The 17,982-nt window shown below is 43.8% G+C and overlaps 1 protein-coding gene across 4 annotated transcripts in view; it reads right to left on the reverse strand.

Annotated features, from left to right (window-relative positions):
- Tshz2 (teashirt zinc finger homeobox 2) overlaps nucleotides 1–17,982 on the reverse strand; it is a 416,873-nt gene that overhangs the window by 172,616 nt on the left and 226,275 nt on the right. The window lies entirely within an intron of this gene.

Consider the following 17,982-nt stretch of genomic DNA (forward strand, 5'->3'; position numbering starts at 1 on the left):
GATTTCAGGAATTCAGGATTGAAACACAAATTCTATGAAAACAAAATAGGCCATGACATTGGTTCATATAAAAACCAAGACTTCACCTGTGGCACCACAATGGTAAAATTTCCCCAAATTCTTGGACATATTGGTGCATACTCATGTGAATAGATCTGTTTTTGAATATTGGGAAGAAATTTGGATATGCAGCCAGTATATTTTTGACAGGCAGTGTCTTTTCGTTGCAGTGTTTTTAGGTGTAGAGAGTTACACTGCAAGAAGAGAGATTTCAGGGTATGCAAATAAAATCTTCCATTGATAACCAAAAAATTATGTACAGTCAGGAAATATAATGATCTTAAAATAATCGCAAATGGTGTTAGAATGGGACATTTGGGGGACATCCTATTATTCTCAAACAGGTTTATGAAGACCTTTTCAGACAAGGCTGAAAATGCCCTCTCAATCTTGTTCTTGTAATTTCAAATGTGTTGTGATTTGTGGGGACCCGTCACGAGATGCCAATTACGCGTTTGATTTGTAGATGCAAAGTGCTATTGGGGATGCATGCTTTCCTTTCTCTGAAAGGATTCAGGACTAGTAATTGCATAGGTAAAATGAAGACATGAAAGAATGGATGTAAAGGGAATTAATGGGCAAATATCCATCACTGGAGACGGGGAATGTGACTGCTGATGCCCACGGGCTCATTTTCTTCACCTGGCCTTTCAGACCATGTGAACAAAATGCAGCCAAAGATGCAGCCAAGAAAAGGAGATTCGGCCTTGGGTTTGTGAGGATCGTGTGATCTCAGTGCAATATCGTCCTTACGTGCTTAGAGTTCTCTTTTGATAATGGGTGGCTCTTAAAAAAGCCCTAGAGCAGTGGTGTTTCCATCCACCAAGGATGAAGCCTGGAGGTGGAGCGGTCCTGAGTGGGGTGGGCAGAGAGAATATGAAGAGGGGTGGAGTAGGGACAGGACACGTGGAGTCAGGAACCCCAAAGGATGACAGTGATGATGCACGAGGGTAACTGAGGAATCACTCGCTGCCTCCTAAGAACCAGGCTAACCGTTGCAGCTTTTCCACTTTGTCTAAGATCCACACGGTGTAGGGACCATTAATACGTTCATTGTAGAGGTGGGGAAACTGAGGCTTACAGGTTAAGAAATTCACACAAGTCCACACAGCCAGGATTGCAGGATCACAGCATGAACCCAAGTCTATTTGATAAGCTAATCCATAGTCTTTTCTAGCAGCTGCCAGCCTTTTTCTGTCACTAACTTAATGAATAAGAAATTTTTGGGAGGACACAAAGGTTAAAGGGTAAGCAGTGAGATTCAATTGAAATGTCTCTAGATAGATAAGCACCTCGGGAAGGAGAATTGTGGGAATACTGGAGAGAAGAGCCCGTGAATTTAAGGCACGATGCTATAAAACAAGATGAAATGTAAAATCCCAGTGTAGTAGAGAGTTTTATGGTTGTGTTTGTTATTTTATTGTTACTGGTATGGTGGTTTTGCTTTCCCAGCAAGTTGGCAAGTGGATTTTTTATTAAATTGGTGTTGCCGAGTTGTTCCATAAAATGAACTGAAGAAACAAAAATTACGTGTGCTGGTAGAAGAGCCATTAGTGAGTGGTCACTATTTGCAAGAAAACTGTGGATGAAAGTAACCAAGGGCCCAGGTGGACCAGCCCTTTCATTCTCACAATATTTTCTTTTCCCTGTGCTAATCGGTGTGTTTGCAAAAAGCAGTTACACAGTTAAATTCAAGGAGAAAGTTCATGTAATAAAATTAGTGAGTTGCTACTGAGGCAAGATAGGTATTTCAAAAATTAGGTGAATTTCATCAATCAAACAAGTCATTCTGAGGATGAAATTAGGCAAATTTTATTAAACAAATAGGATCAACATCAAAAAATAATAGTACGCTTTTATTCCAAGATAAAGACTGGCACAACTGCCGTTAGGCGGGACTATTCCAGGCTAAAAGATAAAATCACCATATTTATGGGCAGTGTGATCACCGCAACAAAATGTGCATCTTTGTGCACATACAAGTACACGCGTGCATACACACACACACACACACACACACACACACACACACACACAGAGTGAGGACGCCTGGGTGGGAGCCAGAGCTTTCTGTCATCACAACTGGTTGACCGTGTTGCTGGGTTTTGTTCATCTGCTTAGTACCTAGCACGGTGCCTGGCACTCAGTAGGAAGTGGGAAGTAATTTGTGTTTTGTCTTGCGTGTGCCCTTGAAATGTACCGATGCTTTCTCTCTGCACATGTGCACACTGTGGATGTGTGTGTGTACACACATGCACACACACACACATGCAACATGCCCAGCCAATACAGTCACTTTCAAACAAGAAAAGAATTTTTTTTGTTTTGTTTTGCTTTGTTTTTTGTCTGCTGACATTTGGAAGCTGAGTTTTCTGGACTAGCTCAACCTCACAATCCACTTTGTCCTTCTAAATGGATTCGCAGAAGAAAAGTCGGAGACAGCACACGCCTCCCCCACAATACAGATAAAATTTTCTGCTTAATTAGGCATTGACATGTTTACTATAACCTTTACAGAAGAGTAACTCGTGCTGTGAGACCCTTTTTTGTCTGTTTTCCTCTGCAGAGCAGACTAAATCTCGTGCACCCTAAGGTAACGCGTTGAAAAGCTTATAAAAAAAGTGCCACCGCGTCTGTCAAAGTGAGTGTATTCTAACAATGGCTGAGGGTTCCAAGGAGTTCTAAAGACCACATTTTAATATTCTACGTTTAAAACCGTTCACTCGACTTAAGTGATTTTGTTTGCCACCGGCAGTTGAGGCAGGAGAGAAAAGGCAACCGTAACGGGGGATCGGGGTGTGTAATGAGGATCTGTCTCGCTCTCCGTCGACGGTTTGCTTAATAAGACTGCATCACGTGGAATCTTGGTGGAAGTGGATGAGCGGCAAGTTTATTCCTATGAATGCTCATTTCACAAAAGCAAACTATCACAATGATGCCGAGGTGCAGTGAGAAAGAGCTGCTCTCTCTGCAGCCTTTATGCTGATTTTGGGTTGAAGGCTAAGCTCTATGGCAGCAGATGTCCCCTTTTCTAACTGAAATTGTTGCGTGCATCCCTTACTGCTGCTGGGCTCTGATCACAGGGACCTTCTGTATTCCCGGGACAGTTGACTGATAGGCAAACTCCCGTCCATTCTTTGTCTCATTGATGGTGTCAGGAGACCATTTCTCATCTCTGTCCACGAGGGAGACTCAGTGGCCTGCCTGTGTCTATTTCCGCCACACCCTATATAAAATGGGCAGGCCACGATTTTCTGCCTCTGAGCTGCTTCTTCTGAACCTTCAGGTCACAGTCAGTGAGTGGCCTTTTCTCAGAGAGCTTTTCCCCCGCAGTGTCTCTGCTCTGCGTAGCTCTCCACGTCACCCTGCTCATGGAATGCTGGTGGCACACGCCAATGGTCCTATTTGTTTGTTTATTGATTGGTTTTCTCCTCCCACCGAGTGTGAAATTAAAATGTCCCTCTGAAGACAGAGATCTCACTCCTCCCCAGCACCCAGATCACACCTTGGCACACACGATGACATCCTGCCCACAAGTGCTTTGAATGAATAATGAATGAAAACACAGGTTATGTATGCAAGGGAAGAGGATATTTCAGCTCTTCAGAGGTGCAACTGATACCTGACGGGTAAAGATACTCCCACTCCCGTTCCATGTGTGTGAGGTGGGAATTATAAAGAACCTCCGGAATTTACTCAATGCTAAAATCAGTACAGCTCTATAAATCACCTTTTCACATGAGACAAGCCACCAACGTCCTCTCTGGGCTGAGGACTTACACTTGTAAGTCTGAGGACTGCAAATCAACACCAAGATACAAATGTCAGAAATAAACAGACTTTGATTCACACGTGGGATCCTTGAAACTGGGTGCCAGTTTTGCCCATAACAGACCAAGGTAAACTCCGTGAACTGTTTTGTGCCACAAATATGAGGGGTAATTGTTTCCTGAATTCTTCAATTTAAAATGAATGTTACTGGAGAAGTATTTCTGCTGCAAACTTTTACTCTATTAGCACGTGAGTACCAATCAGAAATAAATTCTTAAATTTTAGAATTTCCCTTTTAAAGGTTTAACAACAAAAACCCTCCAATAAAACCAAAAATATTGTTTTTTTAAAATGATCAACTCAATTCCAAACCTATAGTCAGAATGATTTAAAACGAAATCGTGCAAAATAATTCATGTGTGACCTTATGTTAGACATCAGATGTTTGCTAGCATATATATATATTTTTTGGTGATTGCCTTGAAAATCCACAATTGAGTATGTACCATAGAAACACTGACAGTCTTTTAGATGGCAGTAGAGGTGGAACAGTTGTAACCCAAGAACAATTTAAAACTGAAGAAGGCTGATTTTCAAAAATAAACCCAAATTCAACCAAGATCTCATTTAACAATAGATCCGATGGTGACAGTACCATTTCAGCAATCAACACCACTAAATGACAGATTAAAATCTCATGAAGGCTCTGCAGCGTGGAAGGCAGAGGTGAATGAGGGAAGGGAAGATTTCTCGTCGTGCACCCAGCGTGTATGCTGCTAGATGACGCAGAGCAAGGCCTCCCTGTCACCAGTCTCCAGTGTTTTGGTGACTGATACAAACTGTGACTTATACACACTGCCTGGCTGTGGCGGAAATGTTCCCACCTTTAACTGAATGTCAGAAACAAGCAAGGAGAACTCTTTATCTAAGGGGATGTTGAAGTGGATACAGTAACCGGGAGGCTTAGCCTGCGACAGACTGAGAATGCTCCGGAAATGAATGAAGCACTTCCTGAAGGTCATCACAAGCAACATCACTGTACTTCCTGAAGACTGTTCAGTTAATTGGAGCATTTCCCATGTAGGGTGGATGGACATGGGGGTGTCTTATGAAAGAAATCTGCATTTGCTTAATTTGCATTTGCTTAGGGCCATTGCTTTGGAAACTCTAGAGTTTCCAGAAATTTTGTTTGGACAAACTATAAAAATGGAACCAAATATACTGGGAACCCAACCATTAGAAGCCAGGGATCTGGGGACGCCATGGTAGAAGATCTGGCCGTTTCCTCATCCGTTTATTTTAACAGTAGGGATCATCCCAAGCCTGCCTGCCTCACCATGATAAAATGTTCTAGAAGCCTTCCCTATTCAAAGTGTGGCCTTTGGGGGACAGTATCAGTGTCAGAGGGTAATGTAAAGTCTCAGGCCCACCAAAGCCTACAGAAGAGGAAAAGTTTAATAAGATGTGCAGAGGATTTACACGCTCAAGAAAGTTTGGGAAGCCATGATGTGAATCACAAAACTGGTATTTAAGAGAGACAGAGAGAGAGAGAGAGAGAGAGAGAGAGAGAGAGAGAGACAGAGAGAGAGAGACAGAGAGAGAGAGACAGAGACAGAGAGAGAGAGACAGAGACAGAGAGAGAGAGACAGAGACAGAGAGAGACAGACAGACACAGAGAGAGAGAGATTCAGTTATTTACTATTCTATGCCTTTGTCTGTAAGTTATATGTGGGAACCAGCTTTGTAAAAAGACTAAATACCTGTTGCCTAGAAAATTGACCCTCATCTGGCTCAGGAAACAGTGCAAAAGAGAAATAAATTGGTGATCTCAGAACTGATTAGTTAGTAAATATGTGAGAGATGCAGCAGGCTTGGAATCAGGCTGACTTTAGTTCAGGTCTGCTTCATGTGATCTTGAGGAAAAATTAATGCAACTTTCAAAGTTATGGCATTCTCATCTATAAAATGGGAACAATAAAGTGCCCACTTTAAAGATTGTTATGAGTATCAGATACTAAGGTGATAAGTTTTCAGGCCCAGATCCAAGTACATTTATACACACTGTGTATCCTGATCTTTAATCTGAAACCACAGATGGTTAAAATCAGTTGACTTAAGCCTTCTTTCTTAAATCTTACTCCGAACCAACAGCTTCTAGGTGGTATTTGCATTGGATATGAATTTTAAGCGTCATGCATAAGAAAAGGGCTCCCTCCAGTTTGGGATTTGTTATTTAATATTAAATCATTTATACAAGATCCAGCGGTATATGTGCTGAGAACTTCTGTAGAAGTGATGTGCAAACATCAAGTAGCAACTTATTAGGTCATTACCCATAATGATAATGTCTGCAATCTTCAGGAAATAAAGCCACCCACTATCTGAGAGAAAAAGATTTGAGGCCCCGGGCTTTGCATTGAGAGAGATGACGAATGTTTAAAGCAGAAGGTCTCCAAGAAAAATGCTTTATATTGAGCCACCTAGAATTTCAGTCCAGCATGTATTATTATTGGGACATGTCTTGGTGACAATTTAAAAAAGCAGAGTGAGAAAATATTCATGCAGAAGGGTGAGAAAGGGGCCACTTCATAAGTTTTCTGGTAGCTTCTGTTTAGAAATTGTTATCCTTATAGTATTCTTATACCAAGAGAGCCATAAATCAGGAGCAGAAGGGAAAAGTAAAACAATATAGAACAAAGAAACTACACTACAGGATGGAGACTTTCTGATCAAATTTAATATTTTTAGGCTGTGCCTTTTCAAATGGTAACGACTGTCTCCAACAAAATATGCATACTTATTTTTTGTACATTCTTTTCCACATAAGGATGTATAAACACACACATATATAGTTCTATCCAATACTGAAAAGTTTTTATTTTTTGCAAGAAAATGGACAGTGAATGCCTGTCCAGAATGACTTTCAGAGAGTATATAAAGCTGATACACAACCTGTATTCTTTTAGGCAAGTATTTCGGGTTTGCTTAAAATAGCATGTTAGCACAGCTGGGCCACAGAACTAGAAGGCGATCTTGTTTCCTTCTTGCCTGGCTTGAAGTCAAACATTCTTTCTTTCGTTCTTTCATTTCATTTCATTCTCTCTCTCTCTCTCTCTCTCTCTCTCTCTCTCTCTCTCTCTCTGGCAAATGCTGCTTCTTTCTCTGAAATATTTCATGCAGATAATGGGTAATGACCACTTCTCACTGCCTTTTCTCAAAAATGTCTAACAGCATTAGTCAAGAATGGACAAATTTTAACCTGTTTCTTTTTGCTAAATTTATGGCTGTGACCACTTCCCTTTCAGAAAAGAAGGAAGGGAGAAAAGAAAGAAGCTCAGCACTTCCTCAGTGCCAAACTGACACTGTAAGAAAGTGGTCTGACCCTTGCTTTTGGGTGAAAACTCTTTGCTGTCTCAAGAATCACAGAAATCAGAGGCACCAAATCTCTCATGACCTAAAGTCAGTTCCCCAGACAAAGAAGGGCCATCTGACCTGCGTAGTCCATAATCCTATGATAGAGGCTTTGATACAGGACTTTCCACCTCTCTTCATGTTGAATTCTTCACTAACGTGACGATTGTGACTGGCCCTCAGACACCCACTGTTCCTTTCTGTTCCTCCCGCTTTGACGCTGAACTGCATTTTCTACCCAAGTGTTATCAGATCCAACCTATGTACAAGGGAAAACTTGTACTGTAGTTCAAAGTCTCAGGATGTGTTTCCACTCCTTCATCAATACTCCAGTTAAGTGGCTGCTTGGCATCTACTCTAAGCACCCGCAGTGACAGGAGCTCCCTGCTTCGAGGCCGCTTGCTTCCTCCTGTACCCAACATGAATAGCTAACTTCTGTGGACGCTAAGCTCATGTGTAAGAGCTGGTGGTCTGGTTTTTAAAATACGTATTACATTATTTGATCTTTATGATAGTGGTGTATTCTAATTTCCTTCTGTAAAGACAAAGACAAAGAGCTGTAGGGAATGTTAACTACATTTGCAGAGTTACTTAGCTGAGTTGGGACTTGCATTTGTGTCTCTTGGGTTCTTCTGGTTCCTTCACTCTCTGGACCTGATTCGTTAACCAGAAATGTCACTTCTGTTTCAATAATAAACATAGAAACTCTGTACCGTGTCATCTGCCTCTCCACCGCCCCCTCTTCCTGGTACCAGCATCTCCTTTTTGATGGACACCAGGACCTCCTACATGGTGGTTGCTTTGCAGTGACTCAGGTCCTCTGTTTTACCTGCTCAGGGGTCTTTCTGGTGCTCTAGTTCCATACCTCTGGGTCACCCCTGACACAACCTGCCTGTTTCCATCTGTGCCTACACCTACCATGTCACTTTAGTTTAATTCTTAGGAGCCAAATTCTTCCACTGTTCCCTAAACTCATCAGATTCTCTGTCTAACCTTGGAAATGCTCTCTCTCCTTCATGGAAGGTTCCTTGCTCTCCTGTGTCTAAGCCTGTTAGATCCTTTTTGCCTCCGTCCCTTTTCAGATGGTCATTTAATCAGTAGCCCACTCAGTCCCCACAGATCCGCCATGGCCAATGTTAGCTTCTATCAGCATCTCCTGTCTTCTCCTTTTGTAGTCTTTATCTCAATTTCCAATTATTTGACCCCTATTTACTTGTCTTCTTAGTGAAACTGTAAGCTCTGTGACAGCAGGCCAAATCTGTTTGGCTGACTGGGCTGCTCACAGCCCACCTTGGTCAAATATTTGTTGCACATGAATATAATAATGATTAGGCCAATGAATTAGTGTATGATTGCAACAAAAACATGATTTTTTGACCTGACAACCCCAGATTTGGCTCATTGGCCTCAATTCACTTGAGGGATATAAAGAACAACAGGATGGTCTTTTCTATAGGGTGTGCCTTTGGATTTACTGAGGCAGCCACACAGGGGCTTAAACTCGAAGATGACGGATCTTTCTGAAAGCCCGATGCGATCAGGTGCAGGTATGATGTGGATCCAAGGGCCTCTCACTTCTGAACTCTCTTATTCTCTGCTTTCATTTGACTCAAATACTATAATGGGACTTTGGATCAAATATCAGGCAAATCCAGAACTCATCCTTTGTAAAAATATGAACGCGTAGTCTCTTATCTCACCCATGTACTTCAGGGTGAGTGAGTTTATTAGATCATTTTCTGGCATCTGGTTTCTATAAAAGCTCACATGTCCCCAGGAGCCACCTGGGTCACCCTCATACTTTAATCCACTGCTTATCAACCTGGAGCAAGTTTGTCCCCCAGGGGCTGCATGGCAATACACGAAGCCTTTTTTGTTGGCTACACATGGCAGAAGGGAGGCAGCTGGCATCTTATCAGAGAAGGGCAGGGGTGCTGAGTAACACCATGCAGTGCACAGGACAGCCCCTGCATCCAAGAATTATTTGACCCCCTAAGTCAGTAGTTTAGAATCACTGTAATGTCAAGGTCAGCTGAAGCTTCAGGGATCCAGGCTGAGAAGGGGTGTTATTCCCGCCCTCCAGAGCTGTCAGTGAAATAGGGCTGGGTGAGAGAGGGCTCTGGTATTCAGAAGAACCAGAGGAACACGTGTGTGCGTTGGCTTTGTGGGTGCTATCACATGGGGCTGGAGACAACGCAGATGGCCTTCAATCAGATCCCCCCTCGGCCACGCCCTGCATGGTTATCCTGGGCAAACAACCTCTGCAGCTGCGTCTCTCCCTCTGAGAACCTGAGCTCATAGGAGTACCTGCCTCCAGGTAAAACTTGATGCTTAATGAGGGAGTAAGCACTAACTGGAAAGAACTCAGAATACCTGGTAATAATAGGCACTCAAAATATACCCACTTTGCTTATTACAAGAACAGAAACCTAGTCATGAAGAGTGATATTATGGAGCTGGATTTCTCAGGATTTTCAGTATTTACTCTTTCAAATTTTAGCTGGGAAAAAATCCATTAGGTTTCAAGCATTATTCTCAATTAAATCCTTCTGGATTTATTTAAATACCCCTAACAGATCGAGTTTTATAAGACAAAAAACAAGCAAACAAACAAATTAGTGTTAAAAAGGACTCACATTTTTAAACAACTCTTGTAACCCTGCCGAATAAATCCTAACCTACTGCAGTTCTTAATAAGCTAGGTTAGGCTTCAAATGCAGCCACTGAGATAAACATCGGATGGATATGCTCTGTGCCCAGACCAGCGTGGGACAATGGGGTGAAGCAGTTCTTGAACATGCTCCAAACTTTAGGAGATGCAAAGAGCTTTTGGCTCTTTGAACCTAAACGTTTAGCTGATCTAATGGGAAATTCTCCAGGGTTTTTTTGATCTTTTGATTTTAGGTTAGGGTGAGTTTGATACTGGTCTTTCTAAGGCTTGTCATCTTTACAGAGCTGCCGAGGAGACGGGTGAACGTGAAGGGTCTGAGGTCACTGTGTGGGACGTTGGCTTTTGTCCCCCGGTGGGGGGGAAGCAGAGGCAGGAACCAGCATCTGGGATTTCTATCCTCTGATCGCGAACACCAATAGAAGGCTCATAATACGCCCATTGCCTTGTCCTTGATTTTCTCTCTGGACTTTACCACATGTTCCCATTAACTTTGCTGTCTTCTAATATTTCACACAATAGGTGCTGTTTGGTTGCTTGGTATACACATTCTTGATGCATCATTGTACTTCTTATTGGGGTCTGAAGTGATGTTTCTATATGTGTATTGTGTCGTATAATGATCAAACCAAAGTAATCAAGGTCTCTATTACCTTAAAAGCGAACGTTTGCTCTTGTTGAAGATTTTTAAAACCCTCCCTCCTAGCCATTTTTTTTTTTTTTTTGTCTTTTTCCTTTTTATCGGTACCAGGGATCGAACTCATGACTGCCTGCTTGCAAGGCAGGCACTTGTGCCACTGAGCTAAACCTCCAGCCCTCCTAGCCATTTTGAATGATAAACTCCTTTACTGCCAGCCAGGGCCACTCTGCATGCAACAGGACACCAAAGCTCTTTCCTCTCATCTTGCTGTGGCCCTGTGCCCGCTGGCCAACCTCTCCTCACCACCGCCCCCTGCCCCAGGGTCCCTGGGTTCTGGTAATCACCATCCTACTTGCAATGTCTATGAGATCAACTTTTCAGATTCCACAGGTGAATGAGATCACACGGTATTTGTCTTTTGGAGCATGGCTTCCATGTTATAAAGTGTGAGCTCAGCTTGGAGCTGACGTGGGAAAGAATGATATTACTGGGCTGTATAAACTGCTCTCTTCCAGGCACACTGGGAAAAGGCCAGTGAGACGCAGATTCTGGTCTGTGGGAATTCAGTTTAACAAGACCCAGGGGCATCTGGTCCGTTTTCACACAACAGCCAGTACAACCTGTATGTGTATTCCGTGTGTGCATAAGTATCTGATAAGTTGTGTAAAGAGCAGGAAAGTGAAACAAAAACCCAAGATTCTCTTTTTCCTTTCTTTGTGTCCCCCTCTTCCTGTCTTGTGAAGTATTAGGTCCATGTCACCAGCTCAGTTAATCAAACTGTTGCTCCGTGGGATTTGTATTCTGACCCTTGATGCAAAGGACAGAAGTGGTTACAGTGGATCCACTTGGAAACAGCGTCAGGAAGAAATCGTCTTTGGATTCCGCTCTTTTAATTGGCTTGGGGGCATCGGCTCCTCCTTCTGTGAGCTACCCTTTGCTCCTTCCACAAATTCCTCGTTTTTAATCAAGTTAGCTAAAGACAATATGTGTTGCTCGTAATGAAAATCTCACTGTCTGGCAGATGGTGTTCAAATCCTACTTTGAATCAGAAGATGAATTTGTTTTAATGGGCACAGAACGGCTCCTTAGTGTGTTGGAATGAAACAAGCTCAAACTCGTGGTGGCATTGCCGGGCATTTAGCAGAACAGAGGTTTTGCTACGTGATTTAGATGCCCACTGACAGAAAGGCAGAGCACACAAAGAGATGCTCGTTAGAGCACCCTCCTCCTGGAAATCAGAAATTTTCCCTCGGAAACCGGAGAGCCTCCCCCGATCTGAGTGTGTGCAGAGCCTGCTGTATGTGTAGATCTGACTCAAAATGCTTTCAGAGACAGATCATCCCCCCGTGACTTCACTGTACCCGTCTAGAGTATGTTTGCAGTGCTCACAGTCTATTGTGTTAGTAATCTGCATATTTAAGAGTCCCCGCATGCTCATTGTGACGATGGATGGGGCTGGTACAGTCTACTGGGTCAAAAATCTGCTTTAAATAGTCTATATACACAGTTGGTTGAGTAAATAACAGCGTTTTCAGAAAGCCCCTAAATATATAATAACATGATAAATCGCATCGGCTCCTGAAGATGCAGCCTTGCTATTGCTGATCAGGAAAATGATGTGCACTTTAACAAGCCACTTACAAATGATCTCATCTCTCCCAGGCACAGGACTACTAGCTTTGCGTTGGCTCTATTTTTTGTATGTGGAAGAAAGAAACCCCAACACACACACACAACACACACGCACACGCAGGTTTGCACACACACATCCCCATCCAGAGGCAGACGTAGTTCTTGGTTTCATCTTGCCCAGATCAACTGAGAACAAGTCACTTACTCAGCAGGGGAGGAAGGGCAGAGGTTGTGTGCTAGCTTGGCTTAGAGTTTGTACCATCCCTCAGCTGGGTGTGAGTCAGAGGTAAGCTGAGCTCTCAACACACACACAGAGTTCCGTCGAAAGCAACGAGAAGCATTGATCCTGAGGCTTCCATCTGAGCCTGTCTCGTGTGAAGACGGCTTATTCTCTCCACTACCGGATCCGAAGCCTGCTGGCTTACACTTTGCTTCTATGTGGCGGGTGTTTGAATTGGAATACTTAGTAAGTAAGCACCTTCTGCGTGTTGCTTTGAGCCTGACAACCCTTCAGTGGTGAACGTGATGTCATTAGTTCTGTCTTTTAAAAATGAGGGAACTTAGGCTAAGCTGGTAGACTCCAGCTTTGAAGCAGAAATAGTAGGTTCCAGGAGCAATGCCCTCTCCAGGTGATACATTCCCACTCCTCTGAGTGTGCAAGCCTTGCTCCACCACGCCCTGCTTTGTACTGGGTGTGCAGGAAAGCGTGCACATGTCTGCTATCAGGTAATGCCTGTCCTTGGATAAACTTTGTGGTTTATAAAACCTTGCATAAAAATTATATAGTGGTGTTTATGGGGGAAAAAAGGAGAAGAGAGGATGCTTTAAAAAAGTAAATAATTATGCTACCCATCCACAGCACAACCAAACAAAAATGATAAAATCCTGGTTCACTTAAACACACACACACACTCGATCAATTTATAATAATTAAAGGAATGTAAGGATGAATACAAGCAGTATCTGGTAAATAGAGAAGTGATAGCAGCCTCATAGACAGAGTTAAAGAAAGTGGAAAGGATGAAATTGTAGGTCAACATTTTAAAAGACTGGAGAGTGGTGATGTAAGACTTCTGTTATGGTTGGATACATTGCGTCAACGCTAGAAGTTTAGAAGTTTAACTGAGAGACTAAGCTGGGAGCCAGGGTTCTTATTTTGTAAACATCCCCATCCTGTGTAGGAGGAGGGCAGGGAGTTTTGGTGAGTGCTGTGATGGCCCTGGAGCGGTGTCCTGTGTACAATACAAAGGAGGAAAAGAGGCTTGCTCTGGCCCTCTTTGGCTCTGGCTGCTTTTTCTGGCTGCTGCCTTGACGTGTTGCCCCAGTGCCACACCACCCTGCCTTGGAGCCAGCTGATTACGGATTGAAACCTCCACAAACAGTAAGCTAAAAAAACCTTTCCTTCCTTCACTTTGGGTGTCTGGTATTTTATCCCAGCAACAAGAGAAGAGTAACCAAGCAAACTTCTGAAGTCGACTGTGGTTAGCCTGAGCTAAGAGGAAGGGTAGAGGGTGGATAGGTCTCTCACAAACCAGCGATTCTTTGCAGTTTCCTGCTGTCTGCTGTGCTGGTGAACTTTGCACTAGGCTGCTAATATTTAGTGTTGCTTAACAATAATACATTGGGAAAAATTACCCGTGAGTCAATGTGATATGCTCATTATATTCATATCATCGACAGATTTACCAATCAGAAGTGAACAAATCTGCTTCCTAGGAATGTGAGCTATAACGGGACCGAGTTTATTTTATCTTTCATCCTTAAAGACCTTTCATGTTCAGCAAAGTTGTGAAAATCCTGGGCACCTCACCAATAAAGTCTTCCATTTGAATTAATTAGCTAAGCAAACCAACTTTTAAAAAAAAAGATTGTACATCTAAATAGCTCCCCAGCGATGGATAGAATTTGCATTCTTGTGAGTTATTGCTCTTGATTGGGGGTGGGGGCATCAGGCAGGGCTCTTTAATCTCTGCGGACACCTACTGTGCGGCTGGCACAGTGCAAAGTGCTTCCGTGCATCTCTGGAAGTAGGTGCGTGCCAGAGGCCATCCGGGGGCCAGGCCGAGGGCCCAGGCCAGAGCTTCCTCCAGGTCAGTACCCTGCGCTCAGGCAGCGGGTAATGGGGTGTGGTCCCGGGGCGCCCAAGGACACAGAGCTCTCCTGGGGTAACTCCTTCCACCCCAGTACCTGCCCTCCTCCCGGTGTCTGGTCCACCTTCCCCACTCAGTCAGCTTTTTCCCCCACAATGGGATTTTACTGCTTCTCAGTTTTAAACATTGCTGAAGGACCAGGGGGCGTACTTACGGGGACAGTGTGACATTTCCCTGTACTGAGACATTCACATTTCTTTCTCTAGGGAACATTCAGAGTCCTCTGGGCTAATGATTGTAAAATGTATAGTAAATTGTGATTTACTACAGTGACCTCACCGTGCTAGCACACCAGAATGTGTTGCTTCTGTTTTATTAGAACATACTGTTTATATAGAAAAATGGGTTTCATTTTGGCATATATGTACCCGTGCGTGATGATCTTGATAACTCACCCCATTAATTCTTTTACCTTCCCCATATTCTCTTCTTTAATAGCTTTCTCTCTTTCTCTCTCTCTTTCTCTCTTTCTTTCTTTAACTTTCTGGGTCTGGCTTATTTTGCATGATACGATCCTTTCCAGTTCCCTCTGTTTCCCTTGCAAATGACATAATTTCACTCTTCTTTGTGGCTGAGTAATATTCCACTGTGCATGGACCATCCTCCTGTCTAGCTGTAGTTTTATACCCATTTACCAACTGCTCCTCTCCCCTCCTCCAAAGCCAGAATAAAAGACGCCAGATGGGCGCCTCCCTGTTCGAAATCCCCAGGGACACTGATGTCACCCACAGAAAAGGCTGCCCCTTCAGGTTCCTCAGATTCCTCTGTGCCAGGAGCTCTCTGTGTGGCCGGGGGCTTCTCCTTCCTCTCTCTGGGTTTTCTGCTTCTTTGCTCTTTGTTCCACGAGCCAGGTTGCACTCACTGAGTGACTGTGCAGCATGGATGTATTTGTGGCTCTGTCGCGGGGCCTCCACACTGAGCTACAGCCTTTGCCCTTTGGATTTTTTTAAATTTTGAGACAAGATCATGCTAAGTTGCCAAGTTACCCAGGCTGGGCTTGCACTTGGCAACCTTCCTGCCTCAGCTCCCGGACTACTGGGTTTACAAGCACGCATCAGCACACCTGGCTGACTCAATAAATATTTAGAGACTCCTAGACATGTTTGACTCCGTAAAGTGAACGAAACTTCAGAATTTTCAGGGGCAGCAGTGAGTTTGTACCTTCAGTCCACTCTCTGAATAAAATGTCTACTCAGGAACTCATCTAACTTCCCAGACTTCTGCCACGTGCCTCTAACAAAACAACAAAACAACAAAACAACAACAATAAAAACCTCAGTCTGCTCCCATGTTGCAGAGTAAAACCTGAAAGCAGATAACTAGAAATATTCGTTATAAAGGCAGAGATGTCTCACGTGCAGAGAAACGCTGACCAGTGTGCAGGGCTGGATCTACCACTGCTCAGGCCCTGGGCTACAAATGACACAATCAGGTTACTGACTGCGTTTCCTAAAGTCGCTTAAGTCAGGCATTTAAAACCTTATTTGCTTGGCAGGCAATTCCGATGCAGGCTCTTTTTTTTATGTCCTTCCACATCTCTGGGCTATGATACTGTGATCCCTGGTCCCAGGCATGGGAAGTTTTTGGTGCAAACTCAACTTTCTTTGTTAGCATTGAAGGTACTCTGTCACATCTGGGTTTATACAGAAGAATCTGTAAAACTCTGTCGCTGTCTCTGTCTCATCAAGAACTAAGTCTGTCGATTTGAAAAAAAAAAAAAAAACAGCTCATTGATCGAGATGAGAAGATGCCCTAGCTCCATCACTGATGAATTGTGTATTTCTCAGGCAAGTTTCTCCAGCTCTGTGCACCTTGGTTTCCTCATCTGTGAAATGGGGTAGCTGCAGTCCCAACCCAAGGTGACCGCGACCAGGATTTCACAAGACAGTGCTGCACACACTTCTCTTGCTGAACTTTCCTGATTTCCACCTGGCTTTCCAGCCTTGGCATACATAAGGGTCTTATCTGTTTGAGGATTTTCCTGGGCTCTGACTGCATCAGGGTCCCGTCTCACGTGGTCTCATGAGGTTTTGCTCTGGTGACTGTCATTAAAATGGCAATCAAGTAATTATACGTGTAATTGTTCAATTCCTGCCTGTGCCATTTAGACCTCAGGAGGGCAAGGACTTGGTGTCTTGCGCACTGCTGTAACCTCAGCATTTTTTCAGAGCGCCTGGAGCACAGAGTACACGCTCCACACGGCATCCTATTGATTCCAGGAACTTCTTTTGTGTCTTAACGTCTCGGAATTAGGGTACATCTTCCAATCAATGGTTATCTTGAAATGGCAGCCGGGGGGGGGGGGCGGTTGGAAGCTATTTCGAGAATGCCTTCACCAATTTATTTTGCTTATCTTTTTCGTCTTCTGCAAACACAAGAGTGTTACATTTTAAAGATCTTTTTAAAAAGTAAGTCTAAATGAGTCTTTCTCGGTAAGTATAAAATAGAAATTCTAAGTGATAGGAGGAGAGCAGTGTGTCATGGTTTAATTACAAGCATTTTTCTTTCTTTGTGGTGCAAAATATAAGTACGGCAGCTTACTGAATGGCCTCGTAGATGAGATAAAATGCAGTAATTGTGGAATGGATGCAAAAGGCAAAAGTGTCCGGCACAGAGAAAGTGTCCAGTAAGTGATTGTGCTATTTTTATGGTTATGATTACAGAGAGTATCTGGCTAATTCAGTATTTAAGGTACTACGAGCAGTGTCGCTTAATTTAATAGGACTTTCGGAGAGCGAGGATTTCCTGTGTTAGCTGAGGGTCGAGGAGCGTGAGCACGTGTGTGCTGCCCTGTATTTCCCCCGAGAGGACGACGGTTCCAAGATTGAGGAAGGACACTGCTGGGTCTCCTTCCCCTCATGGGCTGAGTGATCTTTCTTTCTTTCTTTCTTTCTTTCTTTCTTTCTTTCTTTCTTTCTTTCTTTCTTCCTTCCTTCCTTCCTTCCTCCCTCTTTTTTGAGACAAGCTCTTATTATGCAGTTCAGGCTGGCCTTGAGCTCACTTTGTAGCCCAAGCTGGTCTCGAATTCACAATGATCCTCCTGCCTCAGCCTCCCGAGTGCTGGGATTCCAGTGGTGTACCACCATGCCAGCATGATTTCATAAAGACTAGGAAAGGGGACTTCTGCCGGGCACATAGTAAATGCTTGATAAATACAGATTGAATGACTAAGGATGAGGCTCAGACCGTTGACTGGCGAGAGCCCTGCAACTGTTCTCTGGGGAGCCCTTTTCTCGTGGGTTCTGCTCTGGTTCTGGGGCCCTGAGAGACTCCACTGGACCTAGACCCCATGCTTAGGTCTTCCTCAAAACCCACGTTGAGCGGCTTCCAAGGTGCGTCTCTTGGTGTGACCACCTCGGCGCCCCAGCATTGACTTTGTGGCCAACCCAGGAAGAGCAGGCTTCCAGGAGCCGGTCCAGCTGTGGCCAGTGGAAGCCAAATCACTGTTCTGCAGATTCCTTCTGAAGGGAGCCTGGATTGATGCACACGCAGTGCTAGTCAGGAAGACATCTGATGATTTGTGCGTTCGGGATGTCGGGAATGCCTTTCTCTCTCTTTCTTGTCACTGTCTGAGTGATGTCCTCCCAACTGTTTATCCCGTTTGTTTCCGCCAAACATAAATAGACTGCAGACATGTCTGGGGCTGAAGG

This window comes from Cavia porcellus, unplaced genomic scaffold (genome assembly GCF_034190915.1).
Source record: "Cavia porcellus strain 051 isolate PalLab524CR breed Dunkin Hartley unplaced genomic scaffold, mCavPor4.1 scaffold_5, whole genome shotgun sequence".
NCBI classification, from domain to species: Eukaryota; Metazoa; Chordata; class Mammalia; order Rodentia; family Caviidae; genus Cavia; species Cavia porcellus.